Here is a 14,316-nt window from a genome sequence, read left to right on the forward strand (position 1 = left end):
TGCAGGATTTATTGGAAATAAACTTAAGTCTGCTGTGCACAATTCAGGTTAAAATGCTACTAGACAGCACCAGTTTTGTGCACAAGCCAAGAAAAAATGTGAAACAAAATAAAAAAGATACCTCAACACTGCTGATTGAATTTTCAATGAGCAGAAAAAAATCTATTAAAGATGGGACAATTTAAAAAAAAATGTAAAGCTTTCAAAAGGAAATATAATAGTTGTTTTGTTTTTTATTACATACATTACTGTACTATATATATGATTCTGCTTTAAAAAAATGTATCACTGGCGATAGTTATAGCAGCACTGCAACCCCTGTGCCAAGGTTTAACACTCTTACATTACTTCATTGGTTTCTTTTAATGTGGCTCTTGAAGGAATAGTTCAACATTTTTTGGCAAATTGGCCCATTGCCATAATCCCTACCGTCATAGCAGTAGGCTCGTTACCTTTAATTGTCGGTGCAAGCTATTTTTAGAACGGTGGAGCAGAGCTGCGAGCTGCTCAGAGCTACGCTACGGAGGCTAATGGGATTTCTTGGTTTCCCTCATCAAAATCATCAAATAAACAATCCAACAACTCCAAAACGCTCTGGTGGACAAGTTGTGACCTGCACATTCGCCACGCTATGAGATAATAACAGAACGTTACCAGACAGAGTTGTTTTAGAGGGAAATTCATGCAAAACAGCTGATGCGTGTTCCCTTCAGGTACAGTTATGCGGCAAGCAGTCTCTGCATTTACCTCTAAAACAACTCTGTCTTATACTATACTTACTATCTATATGAGTGGTCAAGATGGACTCATATTCATACAATGACTATGCATGAGTGGATGTGTATGTGAATGAAGAAAATTGGGAATTGTATTTTATTTTTTCCGTCTTCTTGTGTTGTTTTTATGTTTGTTTGTTCCTTATTTTTGGCTTTTGTAATCGCCTTTTGTTGTGTCCTTTGAAAAATATATATATCATACCTTTATTTTTAAAAAAGGACTGTAAATAAGGTCTCCACCAAGTTAAAATAAAGGTTGAATGAATGAATGAATGAATGAATGGCATGAGCTGAATGAACAACCACTGAATCTCATCCTACACTGCAAAAACTCAAAATCTTACCAAGAATATTTATCTTATTTCTAGTCAAAATGTCATTTCTAGTCAAAACAAATCTCATTATACCTAAGATAAGACTCATCACATTAAAAAGTACCTTGTTTTTAGACACTTTTTTTTTACTTCTTTCAAGCATATTTTCACACACATTTTCTACTTATTTCAAGTGGAAATTTGTTTGAAACAAGTGAAAATTATCTAAAAACAAGTTGATTTTTTAAGGTGATGAATCTTATTTTAAGTGGAAAGAGATTCGTTTTGACCAGAAATTAGACATTTTGACAAGAAATAAGACAGATAACATTCACTTTACTCCAGTCCAAAATATGGCAATGCTCGCACCTACTGCCTATTGCACTTTACTACTGCTGCTATTGGGCCTTCTACTTATTTTTTTATTACTAGTTTAGTTTTTTTAAATTCATATTTATTCTAGATTGGTATTTTAGATTCGCAGATTGTTTTATTGTGTATGTTGTTCACTCATGACATATGAACACATGTGCAGACACACGCGTAATCTACTGTCTAGAGCCAAACTTCAGCTCTATATACTACCTACTGCTGTAACATGTTATGTCAAAATGTCATAAGTAAAAGAATGTTATGTCAAAATGTAAAAAGCAAAAGAAAAGAAAAGATCACGATAAAGATTTTTTATTCTGTGGGTAATGGGGGCGGGACTAGATAAGCTTTTGCTTCTCCTGCTTTCCCTTTCGGCCATGTGTATTGTATTACTAGAACTAAGATGAAGTGTGATGATGATGATTTAATTGACATGCCCAAAATAAACAAATTGATTGATTGATTGATTGTGTTTCTTTTTAATGTTTACTGTCTGTCTATTTACTGTCTGCACCGAGGGTCTGAGAGAAACACAATTTAGGTTCTCTTATTTCCCGTAGGCTACATATTGTGGAATTGACAATAAAGCTGACTTTGACTTTTTGACTTTGAAAGATTTTGAGTTTTTGCAGTGTCTGACTGGGTCCAGTCAGAGGGGGTCAGTATAGCTCCACACAGCAAGGGTGAGGAGCTGTAAAACCTCCAAGAAGAAGAAGAGAAAGCAACAGAAGAAGAGAGAAGGAGACACACGAGAGAAAGAGGGTGGAGGTGCAACTTTATCCTGTTAACATTTGGATAAGCAGCAGCAGCAGCAGCAGCAGCAGCAGCAGCAGCAGCAGCAGCAGCAGCAGCAGCATCAGCATGCCTCACTGCTGCGCCGTGGGGTCGTGCGGCATCAGGATCACGAAGGGCTCCAGTCTGTCGTTTCACCGCTTCCCCGTCAAGAAACCGACGCAGCTGCGACGGTGGCTGCTCGCCCTCGACATCGATGTCAACACCGACCACGTTGAGCTCAACAAACTGTACGTGTGCTCGCAGCACTTCGCTCCGGGGGATTACACCAGTAACGGACTACCGGAGAGCGAGGCGGTGCGGCGCTACCTGACGCCGACGGCGGTGCCGACTGTCGCTGTTTCCCCCGACACGTCGACCCAAAGTGTCAAAGTGGTGAGTGTTATATTAGCCTAACTCTTTACTCCACCCATCCTCCATCTCTCCATCTATTGTCTAGTGCAGGGGTTCTCAACTAGTCTCACTCTGGGACCAACATTTTCCCATGGTCATTAAGCCTTTAAAAACAAATTTTGCTCTTTATTGAGCAAAGTGCATTTCAGAGCACATGAATGAAACTGAGGAGGACCATGACAACTGCATGTACGGAAGTGAATAAAAAAGTATCAAACTGCACAAAATGGAGACCAACAAAATGATATATTTGACTTCTAATGCATCTCTGCATTCAGAGCATATTCACAAAAGTGAATAAATATCAAACTGCACAAAATAAAGACCCACAAAACAAAACAAGATTCACTGCATTCAGGCCACATTAATAAGAAACTGAGGAGGACCATTACAACTGCATGTTTTCATGTGACGCATGCCTTTCAATATAAGTTATTTTTCCAAATAAAAGACATGTCCCAACATCAGATGTGCATTAAATATTATTAACTTTTTTGACCAGCTGTTCGCGACCCATCCAGAATGGGTCCAGCACCCACTTTTGGGTCCCGACCCACCAGTTGAGAACCACTGGTCTAGTGTGCAGGGTCGGGTGCGGGATAAACGAAAACTTATGTGATTTGACCGCTTGTTTATTTTGCATTCAGTTTATAAGTGGGTGGCAAATGTTATAGGAGAATTCCGGTGTATGTATTGACTTTTGTTACAGAGCAGTGTGTGACATTCCTCAGACTTACAAGGATGCCATTGCTTCAACCAACTCAAGTATCACTTTATCAAGGTGTAAACAGTGGCAAGATACATCTGGAGTACTGTCCTACTGAACAAATGCTTGCTGATGTAATTACAAAACAAGCTACTACTGGGGGTGTTAAAGTAATGTAAAAGAAAGCGCCTTTACTCTTTGTGTTATGAATAGTGCTTCTACTTTGAAGGATGAAGAGCAAGAAGGACAACAACATAAAGGGGTAATTGACGTGATGCAATCCAGTGTCAAGTGGTGTAACCAGTATTTTTTTAATCTGACTATATACAGGAAAATAAATCTGGGCTCAAATGTGGAGTAAATTCACTTTTGCAATGCAACAGTTCCCTCTTTCATAATTTGTCACATTATTTAGAAGAAAAGTGGTGGTTTTAGGATTAGTCCTGCCCAGTGTTGCCAAAATGCATTACTGTAAAATTTAAATATAGAAACACAGCAAAAATCTATTTCAATTTAATGTTTTTAGAGGAAAGTATACTTTTAAAAGGTATACTTAACTCTTATGTGGTGACACCATTTGACATGTTCAGGGGCATTCAGCCAAAGATGAAAGGCATCGGAGCAACCTCCCACATCCTGAAAGACTCAGTCGAGCTGGAAGAAAAGCGGACCAAGTGCGACGGAATAGCCCAACACGGAGCGACAGCTGTGCTTTATCTCCTGGACGGCACCGGACGACAACACAGACACAGAGCACAGCTCCGTCAAGCACTCTACCTGCCTTTGTACCCCCAAGACATCTTCTCAGAGGTGAGAGCAGCAAACGGAGGAGCGACAGAGAAAGTCCAAAAGCACAGGTTAGTGAAATTCACAACCAAAACAGCAAATGAAAAAGACCCAAACATCAGAAGCACACACTGAGTATTGTGATAGAGATGTACAGCCAAAAAGTCATGACAATGGAGAAATGGTTGATGAAAACTAGGAAAATGCACCAAGTTATGATTGCCTATTATGACTGCTCCAAAACAGACTGAGATGCCTGAACAAGAAGACGACAGCGAGAGTACAAGGCGGAACCCGAAGAGGGAAAGAAAGAAACCAACTTACCTACAGGACTTTGAAACGGAAGAAAAGGTAGACAAATTACACTGAACAAATGCTTGCTGATGTAATGACAAAACCAGCTACTAAGCTGCAACTGAAAAGGTTTGGTACATAAAATGTGTTCTCAGGAAACCCATTGAGTTGAAGGCGAGTGGGGACGTTAAGTAATGTAAAAGAAAGCGCCTTTACTCTTTATGTTATGAATAGTACTTCTATTTTGAAGGATGTTTGTTATACGCTCCCGGATGTGGCGTGTGTAGCTTGCAACAGGAAAAGTTTGTTGACGCTTGTGTTCGAGCGGTCAGTCTGGAAAATAAAGCAATGGTGGAACCTGTACCAAAGTGGAGTTTGAATAAAAATCCTTAACAGACTTGATATAAATATATGGGGGATCAGGGTCAGCAGTAGATTAAAGGAGAATTCCGGCCATTTTTGACCCCTAAATTGTTGTCCTGATGGTCACCCAGTGTTGGGGGGAGCAAAAAATGCGACTAAAATTGATGCAGGCAAACCGGAGTTACACCATGGCTACCCGGCGCTAGGGATAGCGACAACACTAACCCATGGGGGCAATTCTTAAGTTTCAACCACAACAAACACTCAAAAAACAATCCAATATCTATGGTACATGACTCGAGTCCTTACGAGACACCACTGAACTCATGTAGTGTACAGTATAAACAATATAAACTTGGACAACTGGAAAGACATTACTATCCGATCGCAGAGCACCTGCTCTCCCCGCCACAGAAACAAACACTTTTTCCTTGTTGTGATGATTTCTTTACAAAAATAAACAGCCGGAGATATATGGACATTACCACTGCACTGCTCGACTTATTTTCAATGAAATATTTCATACTCTGTGTGAATGAATCTATATAATATAATAAGTTTCACTAATTGAATTGAACTACTGCAATAAATTCACTTTTCCATGATATTCTAATTCATTGAGATGCATCTGTACACTCAATTGCTGGTTTTTAAGGCAAACTTGTTTAAAACTGATGCAATATATCGTCCCATCATGAAGGCAACCAGGTGCTGATTCAGTTAAAATCATCATTTTGTAAAATGGTCCCATTGAATGATGTTGCTTTATGCTGACAGGTGTTAGTTTATATGAAGGTGGTTACTGAGTGTACGGTATATTAGAGCTGAGGCAGAGTGTAAACTATGGTCCACATATGATTGTTTGTAAAAGTGAGTGTAGATGAAAGTGCGTTTTTCATGATGTGTTTGTCTTGCGTACCATCTCTAATACACACTGACAGGAAGTTATTCTTCAACAGGGATCAGTAAACGGCAGGATCAAACATGAATTAGTGGATTCTTCCAATGCAGGTAAGACGTGGAAGATGGAAGTTAATGTTTGTTTTTTTCACTATGAAGCTGAAGAGATGGCAAGTTCTGTGTGGTATCGAGCGTCAAGTCAAGAGAGTTATTAATCAAGAATTAATGGATGTGATTCATGTCTTACTCTACTCTCATATAAAGTCAGTTTTCAGTAGATATGTGCTGGAGGTTTCACGTGTCGTCTCTAACCTTTAGACACCACGCTGGTCTCTGAGGAGCCAACTCCCTCGCTGCTGCAGCAGTGTGACATCAAAGTGGAGCAGGAGGAAACAGAGGTCCAGATACAGGTCGAAGACGTCAAACATGAAGGTGCATATGGCAGCGGCACATCAGTGAGAAACTACAAGGATAGGAGTTAGGACACTAGTGTGAGGGAACATTGGAGATTCATGAGACTAAATATATATATATTTTTTAAATCATGATTTGTGTAGTTTCTTTTAGTTTCCCAAACTTTTTATTAGTGCCATGGAGCTCAGCATCAAGGCCTGGGGTGTGCTTAGTTGCCATATTTAATTTATGGATGTGATATATGTCTATGTCGGTTTTAAGTGTATGTGTGCAGGAGGTTTTAAGTGTCCTTTCTAACCTTTAGACGACACGCTGGTTTCTGAGGAGCTGCCTCCATCGCAGCTGCAGCGGTGTTACATTAAATTGGAGCGGGTTCCACACGTCCAGATACGCGTCAAAGACGAGCGGCTGCAGTGGTGTCATGTCAAAGTGGAGGAGGAGGATACTGTACCAGAGGAAACAAAGTTCAACATGCAGGTCGAAGTGGAACAGGTAGATCACACACCAAGGCTTAAATTTACTGAAGTCATATAGTATGTTAAAGCATTAAATGTGAGCTTTTTCATCTTCCAATGCTTGATTATTCTTTGTTGCCTCCACAGAGTCCTCGCATTGAAGTCTTTGTGCAACAGCATCAACCTGTAACAGAAGGAACATCATGTCACCTTTATGGTAAAACATTTAAAGGGATAGTTCAACATTTTGGCAAATTGGCCCATTGCCATAATTGCTATAGTCATAGCAGTAGGTTCGTTACCTTTAATTGTAGGTGTAAGCTATTTTTAGTACAGCGGAGCGCAGCAGCTGGCTGCTCAGAGCTACGCTATGGAGGCTAAGGGAATTTCTTGGTTTCCCTCATTAAACTCATCAAATACAAAATCCCAAAACTCCACAGCGCTTTTGTAGACAAGTTGTGACCTGCACAACCACCACGCTATGAGATAATGACGGAACGATACGAAACGGAGCCGTTTTCGAGGTAAATTCATACAAAACCGCTGATGCGCGTTGCGTTCAGGGACAGTTTTTCAGCAAGCAGTCTCCGTACCCTGTATTTACCTCGAAAACGGCTCCGTTTCGTATCGTTCCGTCATTATCTCATAGCGTGGTGGTTGTGCAGGTCACAACTTGTCTACAAAAGCGCTGTGGAGTTTTGGGATGTTGAATTTGATGAGTTTAATGAGGGAAACCAAGAAATTCCCTTAGCCTCCATAGCGTAGCTCTGAGCAGCCAGCTGCTGCGCTCCGCCGTACTGAAAATAGCTTACACCTACAATTAAAGGTAATGAACCTACTGCTATGACTATAGCGATTATGGCAATGGGCCAATTTGCCAAAATGTTGAACTATCCCTTTAAGAAGTGCTTTTATCTGATGAGTCAAACGGTACAAAGCCAAAGGAGAAATTCCTCTGCACAACATGTAGCAGCTGGTTTCAGACATATTGAAAGTGGACGCCATTATCGTTTATGTTTTTCAGATCTTTATTATTACAGGGGAAGTACACTGGGAACTGGGAGTCTTTTATCTGCTACACCGGGCACGGACGTGATGCGACAGTTCTATGTAGTTTTTACCATGGATGTATTATATAAGAGATCCATGGTTTTTACTGGTTGGAGGGTCGTGTAGCCGTGCGTAGAGGAAACAAAATAGACCATGTGACGCCCGCGCGGGTGTGTGTCGCTTACGTGGCCGATGGAGCAGCTTCAGTTGACTATAATAGGCGCGATCTGCCTTTAATTGTTGGTGCAAGATATTTTTAGAACGGCAGAGCAGAGCCGCGAGCTGCTCAGAGCTACGCTAACGTTCCGTTATTATCTCATAGCGTGATGAATGAGCAGGTCACAACTTGTCCACCAGAGCGTTTTGGAGTTGTTGGATTGTGTATTTGATGAGTTTGATGAGGGAAACTAAGAAATTCCATTAGCCTCCGTAGCGTAGCTCTGAGCAGCTCACGGCTCTGCTCCGCTGTTCCAAAAACAGCTTGCACCAACAATTAAAGGTAACGAACCTTTCCTAAACCTATAGGGATTATGGCAATGGGCCAATTTGGCAAAATGTTGAACTATTCCTTTATGGTAGTGGGTTGGATTCCCATGTTGACAAACAGCGGCCCTGTGACCCTCTCAAAATTTCAGCGAGGAAACTTTCTATTATTGTTATTATTTGTGCCATGGGGCTCAGCACCTGGGCTTGGGGCAGGGTGTATTTCGTTTTCAAATGTACTTTATTGATGTGATATGTCTTATATACAGTAGAATAGAATAAATTGTCTTATATAAAGTCAGTTTTCAGTGGATATGTGCTCCCTTCTAACCTTTAGACACCAAGCTGCCTCCATCGCTGCTGCAGCCGAGTTACATCAAAGTGGAGCAGGCTCCCATCGGAGAGGAAACAGAGGTCCAGATAAAGGTCGAAGACGAGCCGGTTCCGTGGTGCCATGTCAAAGTGGAAGAGGATGACGCTGTACCAGAGGAAACGGAGTTCAACATGCAGGTCACAGAGGAACAGGTAGATCAGACGACAAGGCTTATATATATTTCCAACAATACTGATGTCAGATAGGTTAAATCATTAAATGTGTTTTTTCCCCATCTTTCAATGCTGTAACTGTGAGTCTGAAGAAAAGCACAGATGACAAACTGAATTGATTGAAAGTGATGATTCTTTGTTGCCTTCACAGAGTCCTGCTATTGAAGTCTGTTTGGAACCTGCTACGGAAGAAAAGTCTTGTCACCTTTGTGGTAAAACATTTGAGAAGTGTTCTTATCTGATCAGGCATGTTAGAGAGAGCCACAAAGGGCACAAAGCCTTCAAATGCCTGGAGTGCAACAAGGAGTTTGACCAACACTACCAGCTGATTCTACACATCAGGACTCACACAGGAGAAAAACCCTTCACCTGTGATTACTGTGGCAAAGCATTTTCTCAGAACTCAAGTCGTGTTACTCACATGAGGAGGCATGGGAAAAGCCATATTTTTGTGTTAGATGTGGGAAAAGTTTTTCCACAAGCAATCATCTCAGATTCTGCAAAGAAGAAATTGGACCCAAAGTCACCCCAGCAAAGGACACAGAGGACCCACCCTTCAGTTGCCCCGACTGCAAGAAGGTGTTTGCCAACAACACCTTGCTTATTCGGCACGTGAGGATTCACACGGGTGAAAGACCATTCAGTTGTGAGATTTGTGGTAAAGCATTCACTCAGTCTTGCCATCGTAATGCTCACATGCTACTACATACTGGAGAGAAACCATATTTTTGTGATAAATGCGGCAATATGGTTGCAAGTAGATATCACCTCAAATTCTGCACAGGGACAAAACCCAAACAGTTATTGCAAGAAAAGAAGAAATTCCTCTGCTCAACATGTGGCAAGAGGTTTCAGACACAGGCAAACTTTAAGATACATATGGAGGTTCACCAGTCATGGCAGCGGCACATTAATGAGAAACTGAAAGGAGGTAAGAGTTAGGAGACTTGAGACTTTATAGATTTTCAAAAGTGATGATTTGATTGATTTGTTTAGTTTTTGTTTTTCAAATCTTGAATTAAAAAAAACTGTGAAAAAATTTCCCATAGACTTCCTGTACTTTCATTGCAGCTGCCCATTAACTACAATATAAAATTTTGAAGCTGTTTTCCTGAGAATAGTATAGGTTTGTCTGATTTTTTTTTTTTTGAGCATGTGACAGTTAAAGGGATAGTTAAACATTTTGGCAAATTGGCCCATTGCCATAATCCCTATAGTTTTAGGAGTTTGTTACCTTTAATTAGCGGTGCAAGCTATTTTTAGAACGGCGGAGCAGAGCCGCGAGCTGCTCAGAGCTACGCTATACGGAGGCTAATGGGATTTCTAAGGTATGTTCCACATCCTTTTGTCTGCTGCAGGGGTCGGCCCCATACCCAGAGAGTGTTTTCACACCCTTTTGTCTGCTGCAGGTATTGGCACCGACCCCTGAGGGTGTGTTTCACACCTGGGGCATCCTGCAGGGTTTTGTGTCTAGGTGGGAATGGGAAGTTAAGAGGTCTATACAATAAAATACACAAATGGTTAAAAAACAAAAGGAGATCTGATACCTTGGGGGGAAAAGGACATCTCAAGTGATTGAAACAGAAAGATTCAAATTTACCATTGCAATACTCATTACTATATATCTCAAGGAAATTAAAATCGAGTGCAACTGGACTTGGTTATTTGTCTAGGAAGACGTTTCACCTCTCATCCAAGAGGCTTCATCAGTTCATGTACGCATCTGACCAGGCTGGGACTGGTCCAACTAGAAAAACAACTGTTCACAAGTGGCCTCCTGTGACTCCAACGACTGTCGTTATAACACAGTAGAGCACTAATGAAGTCAAAATCAACCAACGACAGTCACTCAAACGGCTGTCGTTGGCACATGGAGCACAAAGGGTTCCAGTGACATCATCGGTGTTGTGAACGAAATACCTGGATCTCCACACCAGATAGTTGGACCAGTCCCAGCCTAGCCTGGTCAGATGCGTACGTGAACTGATGAAGCCTCTGGGATAAGAGGTGAAACGTCTTCCTAGAAAAATAACCAAGTCCTTGAGATAACTATGACCTGGACAAATGAGAACAGTATTTGTGTAAATTCAGTATTTAAAGCAGAAGTAAGCTGGATTTTTGTGTTAATATAAGTCTTAAATAGTTATATCTTCCGACGGCAATCACTTACATAGAGTGTTTGGTCTGAAACACGGGTCTGTCAGTCACTCTGCTCTGAGCCCAGGAGAAAACTTCTTGTATACTTCCTTGTATCCTACAACCTTTATCCAATGAGGAGAGAGAACGGCATGAAGGGCTGTGTGTGCAGCCAAGGGATGCGCGTGAATGTGGTGACGTAGGGACGAGGACCAATAGATCCATGACGAGGGCGGGGACTGCTAACTCCATCGGCTGACAAGAAGTGAGCCAAAACGACCGGATCGCTTACTTCTGCTTTAAAGCAGAAGTAAGTGATATATTTGTGTTAATATAAGTCTTAAATAGTTATATCTTCCGACAGCAATCACTTACATAGAGTGTTTGGTCTGAAACACGGGTCTCTCAGTCCCTCTGCTCTGCTCTGAGTCGAGGAGAAAACATTTATCGTATCCTACAGTTTTTATCCAATGAGGAGAGAGAACGGCATGCAGGGCTGTGTGTGCAGCCAAGGGACGCCGTGAATGTGGCGACGTAGCGACGAGGACTGTTATGGTGCGTTCAAGGAAACTCGTATTTTTCCGACCGTGAAGTGGTAGCCCTACCAGTTCGATCTGGTACGAGTTCACCGGTCGGAAGTTACGAGTGGCCGTTATAGTGACTTTCACCGGTAAAACAGGTCGGAAAAACACGAGTGGGTTGCCTGGAACGCTACAAAGTCGTAAGTTGTGACTTGAAGCTGTAATTTACGATTTCAAAACCTGCCTGGAACGCAGCATTAGCGAAAACGACCGGACCACTTACTTCTGCTTTAAGTAAAGTAAAGTAAATTCCTTTATTGTCCCGAAATGAGCAAGTGTTTTTGCAGCAACTGCTTCAACATTTAAAATACATGACAGGCAACAAGGAGATGGAAAGACAAAGAGACAAAAAGCACAGCACTACAACAATGATGGCAGGTAAAAAGCAACAAGCCACTATAAAAATCAACAAAAAAAATAGATAAAACAAGCAGAGTGTAGTCATTATAAAGGGTTACCCAAAAGTCTTACATCATCAAGATGGACTAATATGCACACAATGACTATGTATACTTCTCTTCCTAGATGAGTAGGATGTGTGTGTGTGAATGTTTGTTTTTTATGTTCCAATCCTTTTTTATTTTTTGTCATGACCTTTTTGTTGTGTGTCCTTTGAAAAATAAAATTAACAACAACAACAACAACAACAACAAAAAAGCTGTTTTTAAAAATTTAAACATATCTTTACAACAGTAAATGAGGTCTCTCCACTAACAATGAATGGCATGAGCTGAATGAACCAGCACTGACTGACTATCTGACCGGGTCCAGAGGGGGTCAGTAGCGCTCCACACAGGAAGGGTGGGCAGCTGTAAAACCCCCAAGAAGAAGAAGAAAAGGCGGAAAAGAAGAGAGACACACAGGAAGGTGGAAGTGCAACCAGAGGAGCAACTTTATCACAGATCTAGTTATTACTCGGATGAGCACCGCAGCAGCAGCAGCAGCAGCATGCCTTACTGCTGCGCCGTGAAGTCGTGCGCCAGCAAGATCACGAAGGGCTCCAGTCTGTCGTTTCACCGCTTCCCGATCAAGAAACCGACGCAGCTGCGACGGTGGCTGCTCGCCCTCGGCATCGATGTCAACACCGCACAGAAAGAGCTCAAGAAATACTACGTGTGCTCGCAGCACTTCGCTCCGGGGGATTACACCAGTAACGGACTACCGGAGAGCGAGGCGGTGCGGCGCTACCTGACGCCGACGGCGGTGCCGACTGTCGCTGTTTCCCCCGACACGTCGACCAAGAGTGTGAAAGTGGTGAGTGAGCGTTGTATTCATTCTTTCTTTACCATCTCAATTCCTCCATCCATCCCTCCATTGTCTACCGCTTACACGTGCAGGATCGCGTGCGGGATAAACAATAGTATGTGATTTGACCATTAGTTTAACTCATTGAGTGCCAACCACCTAATTTCTCGTTTTTCGTTCCCATGCGTTTAGTGCCAAAAACGTAATTTTACGTTTTTGTTTTTTTTAAATTATGAAAAAAGACACTTTAACACACCTTTATGTGTAAATTGGGGGACTCTACGACGAGCAGAAGTGAAACATAGATATATATATATATATCTATGGAAGTGAAATAGATGACGATCAAAAACTCATGACAGCTCACGATCTGGAAGTTTTCATCATAACTCGATCGGCTTTTGCAAACGGAGACTGTATAGACATAGACTGTATAGACCAGAGCGGCATTTTTATGCAAATGAGAATGACCGATGCATCCTGGGTAATTTAGGGGCAGCACCCGGCATTTTTACATTGCACTCAGTGGCTTTTTGTGTTTTGATGGAGCGTAGACTAACTAACAATCAATTTGAATGTTTTGTTTTTTGTTTTTTTTGGAGCACTATGTCTCATAATTATTTTGACACCCTCTTTGAAACCCACCGTTCGCGCTATCTTGAAAAATTACAATTAATTAATCTACCGGTATTCTCATTTAGCCTCCCACAATGATCAATGACTCCACACAGTGGCCAGAAATGTCTTACCCAGACATCTACATGTATTTGGTCGAATCACCGGGTAGGTTTTGGCCAAGTGTTGTCTGTAAATAGCCTGTTAATAGCCAACTTTTTGTTAGTTAGTTTGTCAAGCCAGTTAGGCTGAACTTTTCAATGGAGCGATGCCGGGCGCTGCCCCTAAATTACCCAGGATGCATCAGTCATTCTCATTTGCATAAAAAAGCCGCTCTGGTCTATAAAGAATGGACGTAGCACCGTGACGTCACCCATTGGTTTGGGGGAGTCTGTTTTGTGCATCCATGGTTTTGCTACTACGGGGGTTTGAACCGCGCCATGTTGGATTTTACTTGCCATATTTGGAGAGGTGCGGCGGTTAGCCGACCGAGAACCGGCCCACTGGCCTCGAAGCAGCGGTCTCCGGACCTGTCACTCAACGTTTCCGTGCCCTAATTGGCCAGAACTTTAGACCTAATAAAAGTAAAACGGTAGAGTTTAAAAAAAAATCCCCCCCCCTCAGTGTGTGCGGGGGTAGAAACTATCGGTTGAGACCAAAAAAATGAAATGTACCAGGCTGTAAATATGTTTTTTTAAGCTGTAAAGTCGGCTTTTTTTTTTAACATGGGGGTCTATGGAGAGTTGCTCCCTTTTGGTACCAGCCCCCAGAGGAAGCCGGGGGGATTGCAGTTTGTTGAACGCGGAAGTGAGCTTCATTTCTCAGACTGACAACTGCCCCCTTGGGCTCCAGCAGCTCGGAGCCGAAACAGGAAGCTCTCAGCCGACAGTCCCGCCCGCTCTTCATCTGGAGCAACACCGTGTCCTCCCCAAGGTCCTCCCGCGGTAAAATGTGATGATCCCTCGGTCAAAGCAGACCGGCACCACCGACCCGTACCACAGAAGGACCGTGACCACCGGTGGGGCCGGTGTTCCCGAGCTGCTGTGGCCGAGAGACCATCACATTCCGCGGCGAGAGGCACGGTGCGTCTGTGTT

The 14,316-nt window shown here is 42.3% G+C and overlaps 1 pseudogene across 1 annotated transcript; it reads left to right on the forward strand.

Annotated features, from left to right (window-relative positions):
* Positions 1–5,863: 5,863 nt before the first annotated feature.
* Positions 5,864–9,590, forward strand: LOC146973183 (uncharacterized; annotated as a pseudogene). Its single transcript, XR_015037701.1, has 6 exons — positions 5,864–5,894; positions 6,015–6,173; positions 6,415–6,602; positions 6,713–6,782; positions 8,436–8,623; positions 8,796–9,590. The product of XR_015037701.1 is annotated as an uncharacterized LOC146973183 (transcript).
* Positions 9,591–14,316: the final 4,726 nt, after the last annotated feature.

Source organism: Trachurus japonicus, chromosome 15, assembly GCF_045865225.1.
Source record: "Trachurus japonicus isolate A0001 chromosome 15, Traja_1.0".
NCBI lineage: Eukaryota > Metazoa > Chordata > Actinopteri > Carangiformes > Carangidae > Trachurus > Trachurus japonicus.